This window comes from Oncorhynchus nerka, linkage group LG13 (assembly GCF_034236695.1).
Source record: "Oncorhynchus nerka isolate Pitt River linkage group LG13, Oner_Uvic_2.0, whole genome shotgun sequence".
NCBI classification, from domain to species: Eukaryota; Metazoa; Chordata; class Actinopteri; order Salmoniformes; family Salmonidae; genus Oncorhynchus; species Oncorhynchus nerka.
In genome coordinates, this window is record NC_088408.1 from 69,948,027 (window position 1) to 69,974,835 (window position 26,809).

The following is a 26,809-nucleotide window of genomic DNA, read 5'->3' on the forward strand; positions in this document are numbered from 1 at the left end:
TGATGCACCTTTACTGACCTCGCCTTCTGGATGATAGCGGGGTGAACAGGCAGTGGCTCGGGTGGTTGTTGTCCTTGATGATCTGTATGGCCTTCCTGTGACATCGGGTGGTGTAGGTGTCCTGGAGGGCAGGTAGTTTGCCCCCGGTGATGCGTTGTGCAGACCTCACTACCCTCTGGAGAGCCTTACGGTTGTGGGTGGAGCAGTTGCCGTACCAGGCGGTGATACAGCCCGCCAAATTTCTTCAGCCTCCTGAGGTTGAAGAGGCGCTGCTGCGCCTTCACCACGTTGTCTGTGTGGGTGGACCAATTCAGTTTGTCCGTGATGTGTACGCCGAGGAACTTAACTTACTACCCTCTCCACTACTGTCCCGTCGATGTGGATAGGGGGGTGCTCCCTCTGCTGTTTCCTGAAGTCCACGATCATCTCCTTTGTTTTGTTGACGTTGAGTGTGAGGTTATTTTCCTGACACCACACTCCGTGGGCCCTCACCTCCTCCCTGTAGGCTGTCTCGTCGTTGTTTGTAATCAAGCCTACCACTGTCGTGTCGTCTGCAAACTTGATGATTGAGTTGGAGGCGTGCATGGCCACGCAGTTGTGGGTAAACAGGGAGTACAGGAGAGGGCTCAGAACGCACCCTTGTGGGGCCCCAGTGTTGAGGATCAGCGGGGTGGAGATGTTGTTACCTACCCTCACCACCTGGGGGCGGCCCGTCAGGAAGTCCAGTACCCAGCTCTACAGGGTCTCGAGCTTGATGACGAGTTTGAAGGGTACTATGGTGTTAAATGCCGAGCTGTAGTCGATGAACAGCATTCTCACATAGGTATTCCTCTTGTCCAGATGGGTTAGGGCAGTGTGCAGTGGTTGTGATTGTGTCGTCTGTGGACCTATTGGGGCGGTAAGCAAATTGGAGTGGGTCTAGGGTGTCAGGTCGGGTGGAGGTGATATGGTCCTTGACTAGTCTCTCAAAGCACTTCATGATGACGGAAGTGAGTGCTATGGGGCGGTAGTCGTTTAGCTCAGTTACCTTAGCTTTCTTGGGAACAGGGACAATGGTGGCCCTCTTGAAGCATGTGGGAACAGCAGACTGGGATAAGGATGGATTATGTCCGTAAACACACCAGCCAGCTGGTCTGCGCATGCTCTGAGGACGCAGCTGTGGATGCCGTCTGGGCCTGCAGCCCTGCAAGGGTTAACACGTTTAAATGTTTTACTCACATCTGCTGCAGTGAAGGAGAGTCCGCAGGTTTTGGTAGTGGGCCGTGTCAGTGGCACTGTATTGTCCTCAAAGCGAGCAAAGAAGTTGTTTAGTCTGTCTGGGAGCAAGACATCCTCATCCACGACGGGGTTGGTTTTCTTTTTGTAATCTGTGATTGGCTGTAGACCCTGCCACATACCTCTTGTGTCTGAGCCTTTGAATTGTGACTCTACTTTGTCTCTATACTGACACTTAGCTTGTTTGATTGCCTTGCGGAGGGAATATCTACACTGTTTGTATTCGGTCATGTTTCCCGTCACCTTGCCCTGGTAAAAAGCAGTGGTTCGCGCTAATGCTGCCATCAATCCACGGTTTCTGGTTAGGGAATGTTTTAATAGTTGCTGTGGGTACAACATCACCGATGCACTTGCTAATAAACTCGCTCACCGAATCAGCGTATTCATCAATGTTGTTTGACGCAATGCGGAACATATCCCAATCCACGTGATCGAAGCAATCTTGAAGCGTGGAATCAGATTGGTCGGACCAGCGTTGAACAGAACTGAGCGCGGGAGCTTCCTGTTTTAGTCTCTGTCTATAGGCAGGGAGCAACAAAATGGAGTCGTGGTCAGCTTTTCCGAAAGGAGGCCTGGAGAGGAATTATATGCGTCGTGGAAGTTAGAATAACAATGATCCAGGGTTTTACCAGCCCTGGTAGCACAATCGATATGCTGATAGAATTTAGGGAGTCTTGTTTTCAGATTAGCCTTGTTAAAATCCCCAGCTACAATGAATGCAGCCTCAGGATATGTGGTTTCCAGTCAAATAACGTTTGTTCAGGGTCATCGATTTGTCTGCTTGGGGGGGAATATATGCGGCTGTGATTATAATCAAAGAGAATTCTCTTGGTAGATTATGCGGTCGACATTTGATTGTGAGGAATTCTAAGTCAGGTGAACAGAAGGACTTGAGTTCCTGTATGTTGTTATGATCACAGCACGTCTCGTTAATCATAAGGCATACCCCCCGCCCCTCTTCTTACCGGAAAGATGCTTGTTTCTGTCGGTGCGATGCGTGAAGAAACCAGCTGGCTGTACCGACTCCGATAGCTTGTCTCGAGTGAGCCATGTTTCCGTGAAGCAAAGAACGTTAGTCTCTTATGTCTCAATGGAATGCAACCCTTGCTCGGATTTCATCAACCTTGTTGTCAAGAGACTGGACATTGGCGAGTACTATGCTCGGGAGCGGTTTGCAATGTGCCTATCTCCGGAGCCTGACCAGAAGACCGCTTCGTCTGCCCCTTTTACGTCGTCGTTGTTTTCCTGGGTGGTGTGCAAAACACAGTATCCGCTTTGGGAAAGTCGTATTCCTGGTCGTAATGATGGTGAGTTGACGTTGCTCTTATATCCAGTAGTTCCTCCCGACTGTATGTAATAATACCTAAGATTACCTGGGGTACCAATGTAAGAAATAACACGGGGAAAAAACTAAATACTGCATCTCTGTCGGCCCCGGAAGTCATGTGTGGTCAGGTATATTTTTTTTGTTTGTAAATGTGATGTAAAGAGGAGCACTACACGAGCAGGAGTGAAGACAATGTCTACAAGATGGTGAAAACCCACATATTAAGTCTGAGGTTTTTTTTGTATTTTTTTTTTTAACTCATCTGACCATATCCTGGGATTTATTTATTCTGTATTAGCATAGCCGCTTTCACACCCCTGGCTTAACTCTACTAGCTAACCCTTATCAGCGTTGGAACACATTACTTATTAGCAGTTCAGCACATGAGCATTTCTCGTACTGTTAAACAAAATCAAGATAAACCGTTGCCATCCATAGTAAGAAATTAAATGTCTATAACCAAACTGGCTAAAACTCTGTTGTTGGCCGATGGTATTTAGAGCTAGCCACATGCTAACCGCTAGTGCTACTACTTGCAGCAGTAAATCCAGTTATAATGGTTAACACAAACATGGGCTATTATGATATTCTGCAAGTTATATCGGCCAATAAAGATCAGGCAGTTCAGCCAAAATAAAAACGTAACTTGAATTAAACAATGACATTTAATATAATTGGTATTTGACCATTTTATTTGGTTTAGTATTCTGTTGGAGTTTTTGTAGCTTGCTATCTAGCTAGCTTATTCCATCCCCAAACACCATGCTAGCTCTGTGTGAGTGCGCCAGTTGGTTTTGCATGGCCAGGTGAACGTAGATAGCTGGCTATGTTTAAAAAATAAATAATTATAATCTACTAGCAACATGACAAAAGTCTTTGGGCACTAGTACCTACCTGCCTGATTCACCGAAGCCGCCCGCCCTCGTGCTGTAGTAACACCAGTGCTGTCACTGGACTTGGAGCCTACATTGACTGTGGGAACAGAACAGGTTTTTAACCTCCGCTTCATGGGCTGTGATTCAATCTCGTTATTTTTACCCCATCAGCTCTCTCCCTCGGGGGAATCCCAGTCGAAACCGGATGCAGTTTGATTGCCATCTTAATTGGCAGTCAAATTCACAAATGTTGCCCCCTCTGCCCTTGATTTAGCTCAAGGGAGCGAATGAGCAACATTGATCACTTGCGGATTTGGTAAGACCCACAATTCAATGCAAACTGTAGTAACGTGTCCAACTCCGGTGGCCACAAAGTGTAACATTTTATCAACATGCTAGCAATTCTTTTTTTAAATGACAATGATTTTAGCAGTGGCAAATGTGAATATGACGCTCAGTGGCTCAGACTGATAGTGAGGAGCCTATAAAACGTAGCTAGGTAGCTTCATAAACACATTTTGGGGGATTTGGGAAATGTATTGGAATAAATGACTGAACTATGAAACTAGCTAGGCAGCTATGGCTGTAGCTAGATACCTGACAGGAGTGATGACTACGTTAGCTTGCTAGGTACATCAATAGCTTTAGGTTGGTTGTTTTTAGGCTCAACTTCAAGATTTCCACCAAGGACATTGCCTCTCCGATCATCACTCTCCCTCACTTTGGCAAGGGACATTTAAGGTACACTGATGTGACGATGTAAAACGTCCTTCAAGGGGGGTTGAGGGCAGAGGGCTGTCTACTTCACGTTTGGACCATAGCCATGTTGGAGCCACTTCCACTGTTGGTAGCCATCTTAATCGTTTGGGACAAAGTGAACCCTGCATATAACTGAAACGCCATGGGTTCCCCTGACCCAGTCTGCCCGCCTCATCTTCAAGAAGCAGTCACACATTCTTCCCATCTTCTCGCATTTCGGCCAAACATGCATGCCGGTAAACAGTATTGCAGTCACACCCACTACCACCAGGCCGTTCCCTCTTTGACATCAAAGCAGCAATGTATTGTTGGTATATGAGTTTTTGATAAATGTAATTCAAATTGTGAAAATAGAAGTGTAGAATATATTGATTTATATAAACTTTTGCATAAAGACCATTTATATTGAATATCATTAATATGTTTTTAGATTTGTGGAAATATATTGTGCAACATCCCCTTTTAAAGCTCTACATGATTGAACTACATACCATATAGTGATGGAGGGGAAATCAATACAGTAACATATATTATATGGGTATTTGACTCCCAAGTATCGATTTGTAGCGTTTTGTAGCGTTAGCTACTGCTAGTTGGCTGTACCTGCGCCAAAACTCAGGTATTTTTCATTCTCATCTTTTTAAATAGTGAGCCAACATGTTTTCAGTGCTTTTGTTCCCCCTGACTAATCAAAACTTGATTTTTCATTGTCTCTTGTATACATATGGTATCGTGAGAATCACAATGCATATCGTATCGCCACCTAAGTATTGTGATATCGTATCGTGAGGTCCCTGGCAATTCCCAGCCCAAATAACATACTTTTGGCCATGTAGTGTATGTGGACACTTGTCTCATTCCAAAATCATGGGCATTAATATGGAGTTCTTACCCTCCTTTGCTGCTAGATCAGCCTCCATTCTTCTGGGGAGGATTTCCACTAGATGTTGGAACATTGCTGCAGGGACTTGCTTCTATTCAGCCACAAGCATTAAAGAGGTTGTGCATGGATGTCAGGAGATTAGGCTTGGCTCACAGTCGGCGTTCCAATTCATCCCAAAGGTGTTCGATGGGGTTGAGGTCAGGACTCTGTGCAGGCCAGTTAAGTTCTTCAACACCGGGCTCAAAACCATTTGTGTAGGAACCTTGCTTTGTGCACGGGGGCATTGTCATGCTGAAAGCTGGTGCCACAATTTTGGAAGCACAGAATTGTCTAGAATGTCATTGTATGCTGTAGCGTTTAGATTTCCCTTCACTGGAACTAAGGGGCATAGCCCTAACCATGAAAAACGGCACCAGACCATTATTCCTTCTCCACCCAACTTTACAGTTGGCACTATGCATTCGGGCAGGTGGGGTTCTCCTGGCATCCGCCAAACCCAGATTCGTTCATCGAACTGCCAGATGGTGAAACATAATTCATCACTCCAGAGAACACATTTCCACTGCTCCACAGAGTCCAATGGCGAGCTTTACACCACTCTAGCCGATGCTTGACATTGCACACGGTGATCTTAGGCTTGTGTACGGCTGCTTGGCAATGGAAACTCATTTCATGAAGCTCCCGACAAACAGTTCTTGTGCTGATGTTGCTTCCAGAGACAGTTTGGAACTCAGTAGTGAGTGTTGCAATCAAGGACAGACCATTTTTATGCGCAACGCACTTCAGCACCTGTTCTGTGAGCTTGTGTGGCCTACCATTTTGCGGCTGAGCTATTGTTGCTCCTAGACGCTTCCACTTCGCAATAACAGCACCTGCAGTTGACCGGGGAAGCTCTAGCCAGGCAGAAATTTGACAAACTGACTTGTTGGAAAGGTGTCATTTTTATTTTTTATTTAACCTTTAATTAGGCCAGTCAGTTAAGAACAAATTCTTATTTACAATGAAGGCCAAGCCCTAACCCGGACAATGCTGGGCCAATTGTGTATCGCCCTATGGGACTCCCAATCACGGCCGGTTGTGATACAGCCTGAAATCGAACCAGGGTCTGTAGTGACGCCTCTAGCACTGAGATGCAGTACCTTAGACTGCTGCGCCACTCGGGAGCATCCTATGACGGTGCCACATTGAAAGTCACTGAGCTTTTCCGTACGGGCCATTCTACTGCCAATGTTTATAAATGGAGATTTTATGTCTGTGCTCAATTTTAATGCACCTGTTAGCAACGGGTGTGACTGAATTAGTCGAATCCGCTAATTTGAAGAGGTGTCCACATACATCCATCCAGCAGAGCTCTGATCTACAAACGTATCACATCGCCTGTCCTATTTCTTCCAGATTGTCCTGATCATTATTGAAGGATGTTCATTAATATTGATAAATGGCTTTTGTCTCTTGACTGCACGAGGCAGATGACTCAGGAATGCAATTTCATTTCTTAAGTCTGTTATGTTTAGCATTTCTTTCCTGCCTGGCTTCTCACCAAAGGCTGTGAAAATGTCAACAGACAATGTGGACCTGTTTGGTAGGAAGAGGCTCTCAGGTGTTGGGGCGGGCCAGTTGCTTCTGTGGAGGCATATCATGTATTTTTATTTCATCATGATATGTCCAGCTTCTCCTCCCTTTCGTATACACCTCTAAGCTGCTCATTACAAAGTATTTTTTTAAATTGCACATAGAACATAATCAGCGCTCAGCTCACATAGTCAGCTCTGCTGTGGAGCACCGAACCTTGCCTGTACACACCTGCTGGGATGACGTGTGCACTGGGTTTTTTGGTCGTCACATATGCTGTCAAATGATAACGTGTGTTCAGATCTGATTGATCGTTACCTGTGATACTCCTCGTGCTCTGAAGACTTACCAATCCTTCAGAGATATTGAAATGAAAAAGTCAATGTGTGTTTGATGTGCTGCTGCTCTCTGGTTCCCTGAACCAACCTGAACCCAGACAGAACACACCGCTAATGAGGCTGCTTGCCTGGGGCGGGATCTGTTATGCCTGCCTGAGGTCAGTCCCCAGTCCACCCCCACCTCCACTCTTCAGGCACTGTCTCTCCCTACAGCAACTCTTTCCGTTTTCTCATTAGGGCTCCCATTTTCCAATTCCACAGTTGCCTTTTCACCTCCTTTTTCTCTTTCTTTCCTGTGGGTTTGCCCATTTTTTCCCCCTGTTAATTGTTTGCTGGTGTCAGCCCTATTAGCAGCCCAGTGCCTGAAGGAGTCTGCAGTAGCATTAAGCTGTGCACATGCTACATACACACAAAGAAATACTGTGGCGAGTTTCCATTTGAGATTTACACCGCTGACAGCCGTGTCTCACTGGGCCATGGCTCCAGCGGATCAAGGCACTTGGTACTTTTCAGTTTTCATTTACATAACAATGGATAACTGTGATCTTTAACACCTTCTCACGAAGCAACTGTCTTGATGATGCAGAGGTTGTAGATTCTGCTCGCTCCAAGTCTAGTGTCACACTCCTGACGTGGAAACATAATCATTACACTAGGGCTTACATTAACATAAACCACTGGCGACACACTGGTGTGGGGTACGTCTCAGGTCGATGTGCAGCACAAAATATTTAATTTACCAGCCCGTGTCCAGTGAATACATGAAAGAACCTGTTGTTTCTCTGTAATAACACCTAAACCCAGAGTTTATTCAGGTTTGTGCATGCCGTTACCTATAGACCTTAGCAGGGGTGAAAGTGGAATGAATCGCATTATTTTCACCCCTGGTCCTAAAGGATATTTAAACATGGTCCTCTACCAGCTGGCCAGAATGTTTGCTTCATAATTCTGTATGTTAAAAAATGTGTTTATTGAAGGACCCATGCACATGATCAGTGTTCTCTGTGTTGCGTGAGTAAAATGAGCACGCATTTAGCTGTTGCCATTACTTTCCTCTCACCAGCACTAATTCAAAAGTGCTTTCCTCGCAATCTTAAATAAGCATGCCCCATTCAAAAAATGTAGAATTAAGAATAGATATAGCCCTTGGTTCACCCCAGACTTGACTGCCCTTGACCAGCACAAAAACATCCTGTGGCGTTCTGCATTAGCATCAAATAGCCTCCGCGATATGCAACTTTTCAGGGAAGTCAGGAACCAATATATTCAGTCAGTTAGGAAAGCTAAGGCTAGCTTTTTTAAAACAGACATTTTCATCCTGTAGCACTAATTCCCAAAAGTTTTGGGAGACTGTAAAGTCCATGGAGAGTAAGAGCACCTCCTCCCAGCTGCCCACTGCACTGAGGCTAGGAAACATTGTCACCACTGATAAATCTACGATAATCGATCATTTCAATAAGCATTTTTCTACGGCTGGCCATGCTTTCCACCTGACTACCCCGGCCAACAGCGCATCACCCCAAACTGTTATAGACCTATATCCATCCTGCCCTGCCTTTCTAAAATCTTTGAATGCCAAGTTAACAGATCACCGAACATTTCGAATCCCACCGTACCTTCTCCATTAGGCAATCTGGTTTCTGAGCTGGTCATGGGTGCACCTCAGCCACGCTCAAGGTCCTAAACGATATCATAACCACCATCGATAAAAGACGTACTGTGCAGCCGTCTTCATCGACCTGGCCGAGGCTTTCGACTCTGTCAATCACCGTATTCTTATCGGCAGACTCAACAGCCTTCGTTTCTCAAATGACTGCCTCGTCTGGTTCACCAACTACTTCTCACATAAAGTTCAGTGTGTCAAATCGGGAGGGCCTGTTGTCCGGACCTTTGGCAGTCTTTATGGGGGTGCCACAGGGTTCAATTCTCGGGCTGATTCTTTTCTCTGTATATTTCAATGATGTTGCTCTTGCTGCTGGTGATTCTCTGATCCACCTCTACGCAGACGACACCATTCTGTATACATCTGGCCCTTCTTTGGACACTGTGTTATGCTGCCAAACATACTCTCGTAAAACTGACTATCCTACCGATCCTTGACTTCGGCGATGTCATTTACAAAATAGCCTCCAACACTCTACTCAACAAACTGGATGCAGTCTATCACAGTGCCGTCCGTTTTGTCACCAAAGCCCCATATACTACCCACCACTACTACCTGTATGCTCTTGTTGGCTGGCCCTCACCACATATTCGTCACCAAACTCACTGGTTCCAGGTCATCTATAAGTCTCTGCTAGGTAAAGCCCCGTCTGATCTCAGCTCACTGGTCACCATAGCAACATCCACCCGTAGCACGCACTCCAGCAGGTATATTTCACTGGTCACCCCCAAAGCCAACACTTACTTTGGCCACCTTTCCTTACAGTTCACTGCTGTCAATGACTGGAACAAATTGCAAAATGTCGTATATCTCCCTCTCTAACTTTAAGCATCAGCTGTCAGAGCAGCTTACCGATCACTGTACCTGTACACAGCCAGTCTGTAAATAGCACACCCAACTACCTCATCCCCACATTGTTATTTATCCTCTTGCTCTTTTGCACCCCCAGTATTTCTACTTGCACATCCTCATCTGCACATCTATCACTCGAGTGTTAATGCTAAATTGTAATTATTTCGCCTCTATGACCTATTTATTGCCTTACCTCCCTACTCTTCTACATTTGCACACACTGTACATAGATTTGTCTATTGTGTTATTGACTGTACCTTTGTTTGTGTAACTCTGTTGTTTGTGTCGCTTTGCTTTATCTTGGCCAGGTCGCAGTTGTAAATGAGAACTTGTTCTCAACTGGCCTACCTGATCAAATAAAGGTGAAATAAAATCATTATCTTGAAACTTGCACTGCAGATCTTGGGTAATATGCTCATACATGGAGAGGTATGGTGGTTAATATATTGCCTAAAACAATATACTGTCACACTTCTCTCCCTCTCTCCTTTTCTCTTGCCCTCCTTCACTATCAGTCTGTGTAAAATAAATCCCATGTATGTAAAAATAAATATCAGGTACATCCACTTTTCAGTTGAGCTTTTGCACTTTTTTAATTAAACTGAAAACCCACCAGTGGGGCACATTGAAAAGCTCATGTCAGGGATCTGTTGGCCTTGTGAGTGTGTTAGTGGAAAATATGTTTTGAAACAGAACTCTAGTTAGCCTGACAGGTGAGGTCATACATAAGCCGGTCTCCATGACACGCTACCAAACAGTGTTAGTGAACTGTTGCCTCTTCGACTCCTCCTTTTCCTCCTCCCCCTCTTCTTCCCCTCCTTCCTGCTTCAGGGCATCTGGCATATTCCAGTGGATGAGATTGATCGCCCTGGCAGTTTTGCATCTCATATGAACCGATCCATCGTCCTCTTGCTGGAGGTGCTGTCTCAGCTGAAGGACCACGACACACTGATAAAATTCTCTTTCATGCTCCAGGGAACCCCTGACCAGGGAAAGTAAGGATCTCTCATGACTCAACCATGTTTCTCTGTTTTTCATGGCAACCATTTTTTCTAGTGTTTTTTGTGTGAATTTGTTACTCTTCTCTTACCTTTCTCTCTCTCATGTCTTAAAGGAAGTATTTGCGGGATGTGGATCATCAGGTTTTGGCCCAGAGAGCATTTTTCCTAGCTGTAAAATTCCTGGAGGACAATCTGAACAAACTCACAGGGGTTTGCAACCAAAGCACTCTACACACTTGGAGAGGAGCTGAAAGCAGCTCCGTAGTTTATAGTTTCAGCATGCTCTTACTTGTGTTGTGACGGGCTCTGTTCTTTCTCAGGTGTCAGAGCAGCCTTCCGAAGTGCCTGCGCCCTCCATGGGGGAAATGACAACCGCGGACACGTCCAACAGGCCCAGTGCAGAGGACAGCAGTCATGCACTGCATAAGAAGCCTGAGCTCACTGAGGAACCCCAGGTCACTGCCCCAGGCCCTGACTCTGGGTCCCGGGAGACCCCTCAGACACAGCCAGCCCTGCTGGCCACAGACAGAAACAGGGGGGATCAGCAGCAGAGAACTCCATCTGGGAAGGTGGAGGCTGCTGTGGGTGAGTGGGCCAGAGCAGGGCCAGAGGAGCCCATGGAGCTGGATGCTGGCCACTGGGGGCGTCTCTCCAAGACCACAGACTCACAGGGCAGACAACCATACACAGAGTCTCCCAGAACTGTCCTGGTGCCTGGGGAGAAAGTGGTTGAGAGCAGCCGCGCACCGGAGCTTTCTCTGGAGGACCTGAGCATCAGCTCCAGACAGCAGCAGCAGCAGCTCCAGTGCCCGGTAGCTAAGGGCCCAGTGTTAGCCAGCGGAGCAGAGCAGGGACTAGCTCAGGGGGCGCTATGCAGGCCCAGCAGGAAGAGGAAGCTCCTGGATGACGCGGAGTCAGGCGAAACTCTTCTGCTGGATGCCTACCGGGTGTGGCAGCAGGGCCAGAACGTCATGACCTACGACCTGGGGCGCATTGAGAAGATCATGTCAGAGACATACATGCTCATCAAGCAGGTATGCTGTACTTTTATGAGTAATTGTCGCAAACTCCCCTGTTTACCGTCACGTTTACAGCCACATTTCTCTCTCCCATCAACAATTGATTTATAACTGTGCCATGTCATGCACACATAATATATACTCACTGAAAAAGGAAATGGTTTTGGGAAATCCCTTTTGATATTGATTTAGCAAAGAGACCTGAAACACAGAGGGGACTTTCCCTACTCATGCAACTGCTATAAAATACTTTCATAAGGAACCAAATAGCACACGAGACCACTTTTAGCCTAATCATCTTCCCAGTGCTACATGTATTAACTAAGATATTAACACAAATAGCACTATTAATATTTACAGCTCATAAGCATAAGTATAATCATAAAAGGGCAGCAGGCAGCCTAGCGGTTAAGAGCATTGGGCCTGTCGCTGGTTTGAATCCCCAAGCCGACTAGGTGAAAAATCTGCCTGTGCCCTTGAGCAAGGCACTTAACCATAATTGCTCCTGTAAATTGCTCTGTATTTGCTCTCTCGTTTGCGAAGTGACTAAAAATGCAAAATAAGTCATTATAAGCATTAGGACATCTCACCCTAAATTTAATTGGTGTTTTCATTACATTTTGTAAATCCTGACCTAGCTTATAGGGAACTGTACAAAGTGTTTATTATTCTAAATGTCAATTATTCTAAATGTCTTATTTTCCAACAGTGATGGAATTGATCATTTCCGATGAAAGGTCTTCTGTATTACGTGGCCCAGTAATGGCTTTCGTGGATTCAGACAGAGAGAATGACCCATTTATTATTTCTGTCTTACCAGCAGACAACACAGATTTATTGCTCACTGACTAAATTACTGGTTTCCTGTTTTTCTGAGACAACTGTTACCTGTTTGAAAGGTGAAGGTTGTGCATTTTATTTACTATGGTTGGTCAAGACAGCAAAATGATTTTGTGCTTTGTGATTGGGACCCTTTCTAGTGCACTGGCACTGCTTGTGTAGAACCAGTCATGGTCTTGCCCGCTCACTGACTCTGAAGCTAAACGTAAACTTCTGATTCAGTTTGGACTTCTGTTTCCAAGAACTGACACTGTTGTATTAAGTAGGTACCCTACTAGTTCTTGAGATTCCGTTTGATAGACTGAGAAAAAAGGGACATTTCTATTGCAGCACTGTAACCGGAATGTTGAGTTGATTTAATTTAATAATTTCTTCCACTTGCATAGCAGAACTGATCAAATAATAGAGGGATTAGTTACTTTGTGTATTGCATCTGAGCCAACTTCTCCTTTTCTGTTGGCTGGCATTGAGGGTGTTGTTTGAGCACAGCTCTCATCAGCCTCTAGACGCATAGCTAGTGATCAATGCTGACCGTGGGGAACCTGGTATGACATTGGCTATGTGTCAAGCCACAGAGATGGAGCTGGAGTGGGAGGCCACAGAGGATGGAGGGGCTACGACTAAGCTGACGAGAGGGAGATGGCTAGCTACTACATCCCTCGCTCTATTTAGCTTCTTTCAGTGTCACTTCTCTCTCTTCTTTCTCACACGCACACTGACGGATGCTATTTTGCAAGTTAATAATATTGAAACCATTGGAAAGTGTGCTGAGACTTTGGCTGAGATTTGCTTCCCATGTTTTGCGATCAAGGGAAATTACTTTTTTCCCCCTGTGGCTGGAAAGGGGTAACATGACAGTGTTCTGACACACTCTAATAGGGCTTACATATCTCCTGAACAAAGTGAGCAAGCCTTGACACAACTTTCTTAGTACAGTTGAGTCAGTGACACTACATGCTTTTCCCTAACATGTTTTTAGGGAAGCGAAATTACAGTATTAGTGCCAAATTCGTCACCTTGCTTCTCACTTTCCAAATACAAGCCATCTCTTAAAAGTTAGCTTCTAACCCAATTCCACAAGGCTTTTGCGCAGCACAGCAGTTTTGTTTCATGCCATTGGATCTGTTTTACAGTTCAGTGATGTAGCCAATAGCCATGAATATAAAGTACAGAGCAAGAGCAGTTGGCAGGTTGTGTCAAAAGTTTGTTAGCTTTGGCTCAGCTTTAATCTGACATGTTTGTGCTCAGGCAAGCCCTCATAGGTCTGTTATGCTAGAAAAGTTCTCGAATAGCCCACTCCTCCACTCTACCACGCTAAGGGGGGAGGGGGGGGGCTTCCTCTAAAACGCATCCAAAACGACAGCTCTCCAGTGTAACCAACCTCTGTCTCAGAGTGCTGCCTCTTGCAGTCCTCCCAGTATTTGGCTCCCAGGTCTGCCAAGTCATTGATGCATGGAATTAAAGAAGTGTTCCTACAAGCCCATATTGCGTAACATTTCTATAACCTATGCAATTGCGCAAGTTTTGATGGCCTCTATTAAAAAGAGGATCCCATGAGCTTTCTATAGGCTAGGTCTAGTATATTTATTTCTCAACTTTCCTAATATTAAGAACATTGGTTCACAACCTGAGTAGCCTACTTGGCTGGCATGAAAATGAACCGCGGGAATAGCGTGCTACATTTTTCCACATTTTGTTACGTTACAGCCGATTCTAAAATGGATTAAATGAATTTTTCCTCGTCAATCTATGCACTGTACCCCACAAAGACAAAGCAAAACATATCTTTTTTTATGTTGCTAATTTATACTCTTTTTTTTTTTTTTACAGATACAGCTGAAGTTGGACGTTTACATACGCCTTAGCCAAATACATTTAAGCTCAGTTTTGAACAATTCCTGACATTAAATCCTAGTAAAAATTCCCTGTCTTAGGTCAGTTAGGATCACCACTTTATTTTCAGAATGTGAAATGTCAAAATAGTAGAGAATTATTTATTTATTTCATCACGTACACAGTGGGTCTAAGGTTTTACATACTCAATTAGCATTTGGAAGCGTTGACTTTGAATTGTTTAACTTGGGTCAAACGTTTAAGGGTAGTCTTCCACAAGCTTCCCACAATAAGTTGGGGGAATTTTGGCCCATTCCTCCTGACAGAGCTGGTGTAACTGAGTCAGGTTTGTAGGCCTCCTTGCTCGCACACACTTTTTCCTCCAAACATAATGATGGTCATTATGGCCAACAGTTCTATTTTTGTTTCATCAGACCAGAGGACATTTCTCCAAAAAGTATGATCTTTGTCCCCATGTGCAGTTGCAAACCATAGTCTGGCTTTTTTCTGGTGGTTTTGGAGCAGTGGCTTCTTCCTTGTTGAGCGGCCTTTCAGGTTATGTCGATATAGGACTCGTTTTACTGTGGAAATAGGTACTTTTGTACCAGTTTCCTCCAGTATCTTCACAAGGTCCTTTGCTGTTTCTGGGATTGATTTGCACTTTTCGCACCTAAATACGTTCATCTCTAGGAGACAGAACGTGTCTCCTTCCTGAGTGGTATGAAGGCTGTGTGCTCCCATGGTGTTTATACTTGCATACTATTGTTTGTACAGATGAACGTGGTGTGGTACCTTCAAGCGCTTGGAAATTGCTCCCAAGGATGAACCAGACTTGTGGAGGTCTTGGCTGATTTCTTTAGATTTTCACATGATGTCAAGCAAAGAGGCACTGCATTTGAAGGTAGGCCTTGAAATACATCCCCAGGTATACCTCCAATTGACTCAAATTATGTCAATTAGCCTAACAGAAGCTTCTGAAGCCATTACATAATTGTATCAAGCAGTTTAAAGGCACAGTCAACTGAGTGTATGCAAACTTCTGACCAACTGGAGTGGTGAAATAATCTGTCTGTAAACAATTTATGGAAAATGACTTGTGTCATGCACAAAATAAATGTCCTAACCGACTTGCCAAAATTATATTTTTTGTTGACAGGAAATTTGTGGAGTGGCTGAAAATCTAGTTTTAATGACTAAAACTTGCGTGTATGTAGACTTCAACTGTACCTTATTTACGTATGTATTCAGACCCTTGGCTATGAGACTTTAAATTGAGCATCCTGTTTCCATTGATCATCCTTGATGTTTCTACAACTTGATTGGAGTCCACCTGTGGTAAGTTCAGTTGATTGGACATGATTTTGAAAGTCACACATCTGTCTATATAAGGTCCCACAGTCAACAGTGCATGTCAGAGCAAAAACAAAGCCATGAGCTCCAAGGAATTGTCCTTAGAGCTCTGAGACAGGATTGTGTTGTGGCACAGATCTGGGGAAGGGTACCAAAACAGTTCTGCAGCATTGAAGGTCCCCAAGAACACAGTGGGCTCCATCATTCGTAAATGGAAGAACCCTGGAACCACCAAGACTGTTTCTAGAGTTGGCCGCCCGACCAAACTGAGCAATCGGGGAAGAAGGGCCTTGGTCAGGGAGGTGACCAAGAACCCGATGGTCACTCTGACAGAGCTCCAGAGATCCTGTGTGGAGATGGGAGAAACTTCCAGTCGGACAACCGTCTCTGCAGCACTCCACCAAATCATGTCTTTATGGTAGAGTGGCCAGACGGAAGCCACTCCTCAGTTAAAGGAACATGACAGCCCACTTGGAGTGTCCCAAAAGGCACCTAAAGGACTCTGACCATGAGAAACATTTCCAAACAAACACCATATTATCTGGTCTGATGAAACCAAGATTGAACTCTTTGGCCTGAATGCCAAGCGTCACGTCTGGAGGAAATCTGCCACCATCCCTACAGTGAAGCATGGTGGTGGCAGCATCATCCTGTGATGTTTTTCGGAGGCAGGGACTGTGAGGCTAGTCAGGATTGAGGGAAAGCTGAACAGAGCAAAGTACAGAGATGCTTGATAGAAACCTGCTCCAGAGGACCTCAGACTGGGGCGAAGGTTCACCTTCCAACGGGACAACGACCCTAAGCACACAGCCAAGACAACACAGGAGTGGCTTCTGGACAAGTTTCTGAATGTCCTTGAGTGGCCCAGCCAGAGCCTGGACTTGAACCCAATTGAACATCTCTGGAAAGACCTGAAAATTGCTGTGCAGCAATACTCCCCATCCAACCTGACAGGGCTTGAGAGGATGTGGAGAGAAGAATTGAAGAAACTCCCCAAATACAGGTGTGCCAAGCTTGTAGCGTCATACTCAAGAAGACATGAGGCTGAAATCGCTGCCAAACATGCTTCAACAAAGTACTGCGTAAAGGGTCTGAGTACTTAAGTTTATTTTTAATACATTTGCAAAAATGTCTAAACCTGTTTTACATTGTCATTATGCGGTATTGTGTGTAGATTAATAAGGGAATAATAAACTATTTAATCCATTTCCGAATAAGGCTGTAATGTAACGTAACAAAATGTGGATAAAGTTGAGGTCTGAGAACTTTCCTAATGCACTGTTTGTAAAAACACGATTAAATCGAGAATAGTCTGATGGGTAAGAATATTATCACTATATCAATGCATTTTTTAAAACTCTCATGCATCATGTAGCAAAGGCCTAATATATGTTGATACGTTTGTCTTATGACACCTAAAGTGGCCAAATAACTCTAAGCATAGCCTATAGGCCCAGGGTCCCTGGAACAGGGTTGGAGAGCACAGAGCCCAGTGACACTGTTCTTATAAGCCCAGCCATTGCGTAATCGAGTATGAAAAGAGTTTTGACTGGACATTATTTAAAAGAGGATTCCAGCTTTCGCGTGCTGCCATATTTATTTCTCAATTCTTAAAATGAAGCACATTCATCCACTTTACAACCGGTGTAGCCTACCTGGCATATTAAAAAACGTAACCTCCATTCACTATTTAAGTGCAGGCTATGGATGACATTAATCAAAAACAATTCCACACATATTAGTAGGCTATATGTAAAGGCCAGAATTAATTCAGATGAGTCTGATGTACTTGTCAAATTGTGAATGAGAGACTGATGAAGTGTGTGCAGCCTGTGCAAGAAACAGAGCAAAGCGAGCACATTCCTTTCATGCAACTTTTTTTCAAATTGTCATTAGTCACATCATGCAGCCTTAGGCTACATGTTTTAATTTCTAATATATCCTAAGGTTTGTATCACAACTGAAGTTGCATAAATAACTAAATTAAGCATATAGCATATATATTTGTTAACCGCTCAACACAATTGCCGCATGTGTCCAATTTGTAAGTCGCTCTGGATAAGAGCGTCTGCTAAATGACTTAAATGTAAATGTAAATATGTCCCTCAGAAATCATTTTTGGGAAAAATATCCTTTCTATTTTATTCAGCTATCTTCAATTGTAGTCTTCGTACTATAAAATGCCACAGGAATTATAAGCAAATATTGTAATTAACTAGTGTAAATTAACTAGTCTAGCCCTCAGCCATATGGCATAGCCAGATCAGGGCTTAACGTAAGGATTACTCAGAATATGCTGTTCTGTTCTTCTGAAATGGGTCAAATGTTCTTCCTGTCATAGGTTGTTTCTTTAGACCTGCCTAAAAGGAACAATGGATTTATTGATGGTGTAGGCTGTATTAATTATAGATTTTTTTCGACTTCTTAAATTGTAGATGTTCCAAAGGTCTTCTTCAGTGGCTTGTAGGCTAAGGGTGGACGCCCAGCAACGCTAAACTGGTTTATGTTAATTAACGTCAATGACCGTGAGACTGGCAGTTATTTGCATGACAGTTACTGCCTGACAAAATGTCATGACTGTCACAGCCCTAGACTCATTCCACAGGCCATTTCCTGTGGCAGCAGCATATTACAATCTAGAGGGTTCCACCTACAGCGTGTGGTCAATGCAGAACCAAACAGCGTTTACCACCACACCACCACATAATGGTGTAGAGTGTCTGAGGGAGAGGTGAACATGGAGACTAGCTTTCATGTGTGCTTCTCCTGTGCAGCATCAGCTTCCTGACTCTCACACAGACATCTACAGTCTGGCAGATAGAGAGCAGCCAGCCTTCACAGAGAGAGGCCTATTGAGGGCCGCCGTCTCCTGTTGCCACGGCCACATTCACTCTGAGAAAGGCCTTTTTCCATATCTGTTAGCTACCCAGAGCAGCATCAGCGGTGCTAAGGTGGCTGTGTAAACGGTGTGTTGCTCTGCTCTGATTGTCTCTGTTCTCTTCTCTTCCCGCATGGTGTGGACAGGTGGATGAGGACGTGGCGCTGGACCAAGCCGTGAAGTTCTGCCAGATACAGATGGCCACGTCAGCACAACGACAGGTATGGGGGATGACCTGGTCCACAAACACAGTGCACATACACATCAACACAAAGTACATTACATTTCATACATATACCCTACACCTACATGGACCCCATACAAATACAACACTCACAAATGTAAACATGCAATATGTACATACCAGTGGAGACTGCCGAGGGGAGGACGGCTCATAATATTGGCTGGAACGGAGCAAATGGAATGGCATCAAAACACTTGCAAACTATGTGTTTGATGCCTGTCCTCCCCAAATAAGGTGCCACCAACCTCCTGTGGTACGTACACTCAGTGGCCAGTTTATTAGGTATACCACCCCGTTCACGAAAATGGTTTGCTCCAACAGACAGTGTGGCCGTGGCTTGCTATATAAAGCAGGCATTGAGGCATTCAGTTACTGTTCGATTGAACGTTAGAATGAACGAAACGAGTGACCTAAGCAACTTTGAGCATGGTATGATTGTCAGTGCCAGGCGCGCCGGTTCTAGGATCTCAGAAACAGCCGGCCTTCTGGGCTTTTCACGCACGACAGTGTCTAGGGTTTACTGAGAATGGTGTGACAGACAAAAATAATCCAGTCAGTGGCAGTCCTGTGGGTGAAAACAGTTTGATGATGAGAGAGGTTGAAGGAGAATGGCAAGAATCGTGCATGCTAATAGGCGGGCCAAAAACTGCGCAGTACAACAATTGTGTTCAGAACAGCATTTCGGAACACACAACTCGTCGGTCCTTGTCACGGATGGGTGATTGCAGCAGACGACCACAACAGGTTCCACTCCTATCAACTAAAAACAAGAAGAAGCGGCTCTAGTGGGCACACACTTACCAACACTGGACAATTTGAGTGGAAAAACATTGCCTGGTTCAACAAATTCCCGGATCCTGTTGCGTCATGCTGATGGCAGAGTCCAGATCTAGTGTAAGCAGCAAGAGTCCATGGACCCATCCTGCCTGGTGTCAATGGTACAGGCTGGTGGCTGTAGTGGAATGGTGTGGTGAGTGTTTTCCTGGCACATGTTAGGTCCCTTGATACCAATTGAGCAGCATTTGAACGCCACACATTGTAGAATTCATGCTACAAAGAATGCAGGCTGTTCTGGAGGCAAAGAGGGGTACGACCCGGTACTAGATGGGTGTACCTAATAAACTAGCCACTGAGTGTATATCACATCCCAGGAGTTGAATCAAAGCACTTTGCACAAATAGATCTGCCCCAGATATCATATTCTCATCTGTTCATCTGACTGGAGATGTCTTCCAAAGCCAGGACCTCATTTATACATCTGGGCTTTGATTGAAGCTATTCGAGGGATGTGTGGAGAAGTCACACAATTCAAGTTAAACTTCAGGTTCATTGCCTCTTGTCTTTCCCATCCACGAGATGTTAAGATCTAAATTATCTGGCCATTCAGTGGTCTACTAGCGTTCATATTTTTTTATGAGCATTATACGGTCACACCTATCTGTTGTTGGGGTACACCCACACCACTCCAACACACAGGTATTTTTTGTCTGTAAAACTACACTGAACAAAAATATACGCAACATGCAACAATTTTCTAAGATTTTACTGAGTTACAGTTCATTTAAGGAAATCAGTCAATAGAAATGCATGCATTAGGCCCTAATCTATGGATTCCACATGACTGGGCAGAGACGCAGCCTACCCACTTGGGTGTTAGCCCCACCAACTGGGGAGCCAGGGGGCGACTTTGGAGAGAAATGAACATTAAATTCTCTGGTAAGAGCTCTGGTTGACATTCTTGCAGTCAGCATGCCAGTTGCACGCTCCCTCAAAACATGAGACATCCTGTGGCATTTTGTTGTCCCCAGCACAAGGTGCACCTGTGTGATACTCATGCTGTTTAATCAGCGTCTTGATATGCAATTTGTAAGTCGCTCTGGATAAGAGCGTCTGCTAAATGACTTAAATGTAAATGTAAAATATGCCACACCTGTCAATTGGATGGATTATCTTGACAACGGAGAAATGCTCACTAATAGGGATGTGCAGTTTTGTCACGCAACACACTGCCACAGATGTCTCAAGTTTTGAGGGAGCGTGCAATTGGCATGTTGACTGCAGGAACTTTCACCAGAGCTGTTGCCAAATAATTTAATATTCATTTCTCTACTATAAGCCGCCTCAAATCGTTTAAGAGAATTTGGCAGTACATCCAACCGGCCTCACAACCGCAGACCATGTGTATGGTGTCTTGTGGGCGAGTAGTTTTCTGATGTCAACGTTGTGAACAAAGTCCCTTATGGTAGTGTTATGGTATGTGCAGGCGCAAGCTAAGGACAACGAACACATTTGAGTTTTATCGATGGTGATTTGAATGCACAAAGATACCTGGAATAGATCCTGAAGCCCATTGTCGTGCCATTTATCCGCCGTCATCAACTCATGTTTCAGCGTGATCATGCACGGCCCCATGTTGCAAGGATCTGTACACAATTCCTGGAAGCTGAAAATGTCCCAGTTCTTCCTGACCTGCATATACGGTGCGTTCGGAAAGTATCCAAACCCCTTGAATTTTTCCACATTTGTTTATGTTACAGCCGTATTCTAAAATGTATTTAAAAAAAGGTTTTCCTCATCAATCTACACACAGTACCTCATAAACTGAAATGTAACCTTTACACAAGTATTCAGACCCTTTACTCAGTACTTTGTTGAAGCACCTTTGGCAGAGATTACAGCCTCATGTCTTCTTGAAGATGACGTTACAAGCTTGGCACACCTGTATTTGGGGAGTTTCTCCCATTTTTCTCTGCAGATCCTCTCAACCTTCGCCCCAGTCTAAGGTCATGGGCGCTCTGGAGCACGTGTCATCAAGGATCTCTCTGTACTTTGCTCTGTTCATCTTTCCCTCGATCCTGACTAGTCTCCCAGTCCCTGCCGCTGAAAAACATCCCCACAGGGATGGTGCCAGGTTTCCTCCAGATGTAACGCTTGGCATTCAGGCCAAAGAGTTCAATCTTGGTTTCATAAGACCAGAAAATCATGTTTCTCATGGTCTGTGACTCTTTAGGTGCCTTTTGGAGAAAAATCGGGCCTTGATGTGCCTTTTACTGAGGAGTGGCTCCGTCTGGACACTCTACCATAAAGGCCTGATTTGGTGGAGTGCTGCAGAGATGGTTGTCCTTCTGGAAGGTTCTCCCATCTCCACGGACAAACTCTGGAGCTCTGTCAGATTGACCATCGGGTTTTTGGTTACCTCCCTGACCAAGGCCCTTCTCCCCTGATTGCTCAGTTTTACCGGGCGCCAGCTCTTGGAAGAGTCTTGGTGGTTCCAAACTTCTGACATTTAAATAAAATCTAATTTTATTTGTCACGTGCACCGAATACAGTAAAATGCTTACAAGCCCTTAACCAACAATTAAGTTTAAGAAAATCCCCCCAAAAGTATGAGAAAAGAATAACAAATAAGAATAAGTCTCGTCGGTGATCAGGCCTACCACTGTTGTGTCATCGGCAAACCTAATGATGGAGTCATGCCTGGCCGTGCAGTCATGAGTGAACAGGGAGTAAAGGAGGGGACTGAGCACGCACCCCTGAGGGGCCCCGTGTTGCGGATCAGCGTGGCGGATGTTGTTACCTACCCTTACCACCTGGGGGCGGCCCATCAGGAAGTCCAGGATCCAGTTGCAGAGGGAAGTGTTTAGTCCCAGGGTCCTTAGCTTATTGATGAGCTTTGAGGGTACTATGGTGTTGAACACTGAGCTGTAGTCAATGAATAGCATTCTCACAAAGGTGTTCCTTTTGTCCAGGTGGGAAAGGGAAGTTTGGAGTGCAATAGAGATTGCATCATCTGTGGATCTGTTGGTGTGGTATGCAACTTGGAGTGGGTCTAGGGTTTATGGGATAATGGTAATCATGTGAGCCATGACCAGCCTTTCAAAGCACTTCCTGGCTACAGATGTGAGTGCTACAGGTCAGTAGTCATTTAGGCAGGTTACCTTAGTGTTCTTGGGCACAGGGACTATGGTGGTCTGCTTGAAACATGTTGGTATTACAGACTCAGACAGGAAGAGATTGACAATGTCAGTGAAAACACTTGCCAGTTGGTCATATAAGAATGACGGAGGCCACTGTGTTCTTGGGGACCTTCAATGCTGCAGACATTTTTTGGTACCCTTCCCCAGATCTGTGCCTCGATACAATCCTGTCTCTGAGCTCTACGGACAATTCCTTTTACCTCATGGCTTGCTCTGACATGCACTGTCAACTGTGGGACCTTATATAGACAGGTGTGTGCCTTTCCAAATCATGTCCAATCAACTAAATTCACCACAGGTGGACTCAAATCAAATCAAATGTATTTGTCACATACACATGGTTAACAGATGTTAATGCGAGTGTAGCGAAATGCTTGTGCTTCTAGTTCCGACAATGCAGTAATAACCAACGAGTAATCTAACCTAACAATTCCAAAACTACTACCTTATACACACAAGTGTAAAGGGATAAAGAATATGTACATAAAGATATATGAATTAGTGATGGTACAGAATGGCATAGGCAAGATGCAGTGGATGGTATCGAGTACAGTATATACATATGAGATGAGTAATGTAGGGTATGTAAACATTATATTAAGTAGCATTGTTTAAAGTGGCTAGTGATATATTTTACATCAGTTTCCATCAATTCCCATTATTAAAGTGGCTGGAGTTGAGTCAGTGTGTTGGCAGCAGCCACTCAATGTTAGTGGTGACTGTTTAACAGTCTGATGGCCTTGAGATAGAAGCTGTTTTTCAGTCTCTCGGTCCCTGCTATGATGCACCTGTACTGACCTCGCCTTCTGGATGATAGCGGGGTGAACAGGCAGTGGCTCGGGTGGTTGTTGTCCTTGATGATCTTTATGGCCTTCCTGTGACATCGGGTGGTGTAGGTGTCCTGGAGGGCAGGTAGTTTGCCCCCGGTGATGCGTTGTGCAGACCTCACTACCCTTTGGAGAGCCGGTTGTGGGCGGAGCAGTTGCCGTACCAGGCGGTGATACTGCCCGACAGGATGCTCTCGATTGTGTATCTGTAGAAGTTTGAGTGCTTTTGGTGACAAGCTGAATTTCTTCAGCCTCCTGAGGTTGAAGAGGCACTGCTGCGCCTTCTTCACGATGCTGTCTGTGTGGGTGGACCAATTCAGTTTGTCCGTGATGTGTACGCCGAGGAACTTAAAACTTACTACCCTCTCCACTACTGTCCCATCGATGTGGATAGGGGGGTGTTCCCTCTGCTGTTTCCTGAAGTCCACGATCATCTCCTTTGTTTTGTTGAGTGTGAGGTTATTTTCCTGACACCACACTCCGAGGGCCCTCACCTCCTCCCTGTAGGCCGTCTCGTCGTTTTTGGTAATCAAGCCGACCACTGTAGTGTCGTCCGCAAACTTGATGATTGAGTTGGAGGCGTGCCTGGCCACATAGTCGTGGGTGAACAGGGAGTACAGGAGAGGGCTCAGAACGCACCCTTGTGGGGCCCCAGTGTTGAGGATCAGCGGGGTGGAGATGTTGTTACCTACCCTCACCACCTGGGGGCGGCCCGTCAGGAAGTCCAGTACCCAGTTGCACAGGGCGGGGTCGAGACCCAGGGTCTCGAGCTTGATGACGAGTTTGGCGGGTACTATGGTGTTAAATGCTGAGCTGTAGTCGATGAACAGCATTCTCACATAGGTATTCCTCTTGTCCAGATGGGTTAGGGCAGTGTGCAATGTGGTTGAGATTGCATCGTCTGTGGACCTATTTGGGCGGTAAGCAAATTGGAGTGGGTCTAGGGTGTCAGGTAGGGTGGAGGTGATATGGTCCTTGACTTAGCTTTCTTGGGATTAGGACAATGGTGGCCCTCTTGAAGCATGTGGGAACAGCAGACTGGGATAATAGTATGATTGATGGAAACAGGATGCGCCTAAGCTCAATTTCGCGTCTCATAAGCAAAGGGTCTGATTACTTGTGTAAATAAGGTATTTCTGTTTTTTATTTCAAATAAATGAGCAAAAAAATATGAACTCTTTTCGCTTTGCCGTTATGGTGTGTAGATTGATTAGGAGAAAACATTAATTTATTTTTTTTTGAAAAAGGCTGTAAGGTAACAAAATGTGGAAAATGTTAAGGGGTCTGAATACTTTCCAAATGCACTGTATTCATCCGACATGTCACCCATTTCAGCATACGCATATAACCGTGTGTTCCAGTTCCCACCAATATCCAGCAACTTCACACAGACATTGAAGAGGAGTGGGATAACATTCCACATGCCACAAACAGCCTGATCAACTCTATGTGAAGGAGATATCACGCTGCATGAGGCAAATGGTGGTCACACCAGATATTGACTGGTTTTCTGATTCACGCCCCTACTTTTTATTTAAGGTATCTGTGACAAACAGATGAATATCTGTATTCTCAGTCATGTAAAATCCATAGATCAGGGCCTAATGAATTTATTTAAATTGTCTGATTTCCTTATATGAACTGTAACTCAGTAAAATCTTTGAAATTGATGCATGTTGCATTTTTATTTTTTTTGTATATAAGAAATCTAAGATTATATCCATCTCAGGGCTACAGCTATGCATTTGGTTTGCTAACTTGCTAGCTAAGTGGCTAGATGTTGAAATTAAAATGGTTACAGCAAAGACATTCAATACCTCCTGTATCAAGATAAATTTTTTTTTTTGCATCAAAACATATCACCCCTTGTGTGCACATTGGGTAATACTGTTTACCCCAGTATGGTACAGAAACGGTATGATAGTATCAAATTTTATTGGTCACATACACATGGTTAGCAGATGTTAATGCGAGTGTGGTGAAATGCTTGTGCTTCAAATTCCGACCGTACAGTAATATGTAACAAATAAAAATACTGCATAGTTTCCTAAGAACGCGAAGCGAGGCGACTATCTCTGTCGACGCCATCTTGCCTTACTAAGATGAACATCTGGATACCACTCAACCTTAAATATTGCAGTTGTCAATACTGCAATTTCGATGTGAATTTGCTGAATTGTGCAGCTCTAATTGCCAGCCATGGATAGATGCCCTGGGGGAATGATACAGTACGCTACTCAATAAGTATTGGAACAGCATTGATTCAGTGATTGTTAATCATCACATATTCTGTTCTATCACCTCTTTGTTATCTGGAAACAAACCGTTTTTAAAGAGATACTTAATCATTTTGATGCATGTTTGTTTATTTATCTAGATGTTAACGCATGTATTTTCCTCTCCTCTGTTTGCATTGCACATTCCATGCCATTTCACTCTTTTCCCCTAAGCCTGCTGTAACTTATCTTTTGACAACTTTCCATTGTTTTCAAAGCACCCGTTTGCATATGTGTCAGTTGAGTTTCAATTACTTTAGCCAAACCTAATCATGCACTCCTGGGAATGTCTGACTGCTAGTGACTTGCTATATAGGAAAGACGTCTGTGGTAATAACAAAGAAGATTTGATGACACAAGGCGACAGTTGTTTGGACCCTTTCACTGTAACCTTGTTTACCACTGTAGCCTAACTGAGGGAGATAACTAGCTGGGGAGTTGTGCTAGTTCTGTTTGCCCTTATTATTTGGGTGCTGTGCTGTTTGATTTTGATGCCTGCAGAGCTACATGGGTGAGCAGCGCAGCAGTGACTGACTGCAGAAGAAGTCAACTAGATCAGAGTATTGAGTTTCCTAATGGACTCACTGACATTCTTCTCCCTTTTCACAACGTGAGACCGTGTGGCCCATTAACATACAGTCTCTGTCTGTAGTAAGATGAGCAGTGTTCTCAGCCACAGGACTAGCCGGGTAGATCCCAGGGCTTTTGAAGTCTTCTCTGTACCTGTGCATTAAGAATATTCCCTTTTGTCCTCTTCGTCTTCACACTTTGCAGAAATGTTTATTGGTTTGAACTGTGTATTTCATTGGTATGCACAGCATTGCTTATTTGCACATGAAAGGCAATGCTACATTCTATGGGGAAAGTTTAACACAAGTTTCTTCTGTCGCCAGATGCAGAAACTCTAGACACAACAGTGATTTTCAATTCATTAAAATGCAAGTTATATCCAACGTGAAACTAGAAAAAAGGCCATTATAATAGCTTTGTGTGAGTGTGATGCTTACCCTAACCTATAAT

At 44.5% G+C, this 26,809-nt stretch overlaps 1 pseudogene; it reads left to right on the forward strand.

The window, feature by feature from the left end:
* Positions 1 to 26,809, forward strand: part of LOC115140004 (calcineurin-binding protein cabin-1-like) — a 94,337-nt pseudogene that overhangs the window by 50,814 nt on the left and 16,714 nt on the right.